Genomic DNA, 1,788 nt, shown 5'->3' with positions numbered 1-1,788 from the left:
AGAAATTAAATAATAAAGATCAGAGCAGAAATAAGTGAATCAGAGTCTTAAAAAAATATCAAAGCTGTTTCTTTGAAAATATAAACAAAACTGATAAATCATCAGACAACTCATTGAAAAAAGAGGGAGTGCTCAAATAAAAAAATCAGAAATGAAAAAGGGGAAATGACAATAGACACAACAGAAATATAAGAAAATGCTATGAGAAGTTATATAATTTGTAAGAAATGGATGAATTTCTAGAAACATACAATCTTCCAAGACTAACTCAAGAAGAAACACAATCTGAACAGACTGATAACTACTAACAAAATTAAATCAGTAATACAAAATAAATAAACAAAAGTCCTGGACCAGATGGCTTTACAGGTGAATTTTACCAAACATTCAAAGAAGAATTAATACCTATCCTCAAACTTTTCCAAAAAAACTGATGAGGAGAAAAGACTCCCAAACTCATTTGATGAGGCCAGCATTACTCTGATACCAAAATCAGACAAAAACACCAAAAGAAAGAAAGAAAGAAAGAAAGAAGGAAAGAAAGAAAGAAAGAAAGAAAGAAGGAAGGAAGGAAGGAAGGAAGGAAGGAAGGAAATTATAGGCCAATACTCCTGATGAACACAGATGCAAAAATCCTGAACAAAAAATTAGCAAACAATTCAGCAATACATTAAAAAGATCATACACTGTGAATAAGTAAGAGTTATTCCTGGGATGCAAAGTTGGTACAATATTGACAAATCAATTACCATGATACATCACATAAACAAAATGAAGGATAAAAATCATATGATCATATCAATAGATGTGGAAACAGCATTTGACAAAATCCAGCACCCATTTATGATAAAAACTCTCAGCAAAGTGGGAATAGAGGGAACATACCTCAACATAATAAAAACCATATATGACAAACCCATAACTAACATACTCAATGGTAAAAATATGTTTTATTCAACATAGTCTACTCTCAGCAATTTTCAAATATGCAATACCACCATGCTATACAATATATCCCCATGATTTATTTTATAATTGGAAATTTGTACCTTTTGACTCCATCCGTTTCACCCACCTTTCATCCTCCACCTCTGGCAACCACCAATCTCTTTTCGTTATCTGATAGCTCAGTTGTATGGTTTTTGTTTTATGATTTTTTAGATTCTACGTATAATTGAGACCATATATTTGTCTTTCTCTGACTTATTTCACTTAGCATGATCAGTCAAGATTCATTCATATTGCTGCAAATGACAGGAATTCCTTCTTTTTTATGGCTGAATTAGATATATACACTACAAAAATCCTCAACAAAAAATTAGCAAACAGATGCAAAAATCCTCAGCAGGATATATATAACCTCACAATTCCTTTATTCATTTATTCATGGATAGGATGGGATGTTCCTTAGGTTGTTTCCATATCATGACGATTGTGAATAGTGCTAAAATGAAAATGGAGGTACATTTCAAGATAGTGTTTTCATTTTCTTTAGATAAATACCCAGAAGTAAAATTTTGGGATCATATGGTAATTTAATCTTTAAGTTTTTGAAGTGCTTTCACACTTTCCCACAGTGGCTGTACCAATTTATATCCTCATCAACAGTACACAAGGGTTCCATTTCTCTACATCCTCACTGACACAGTTCTTATCTTTTTGAAAATAGCCATTCTAACAGGTGGGAGGTGATACCTCATAATGGTATTGATTTGCATTCCCCAGATAGTGATGTTGAGCACCTTTTTATGTACCTATTGGTCATCCATGTGTCTTCTTTGGAAAAAT

This window comes from Myotis brandtii, unplaced genomic scaffold, assembly GCF_000412655.1.
Source record: "Myotis brandtii unplaced genomic scaffold, ASM41265v1 scaffold125, whole genome shotgun sequence".
Lineage (NCBI taxonomy): Eukaryota > Metazoa > Chordata > Mammalia > Chiroptera > Vespertilionidae > Myotis > Myotis brandtii.
The sequence above is the reverse complement of the archived record's forward strand: the minus strand, read 5'-3'. Positions refer to the sequence as shown.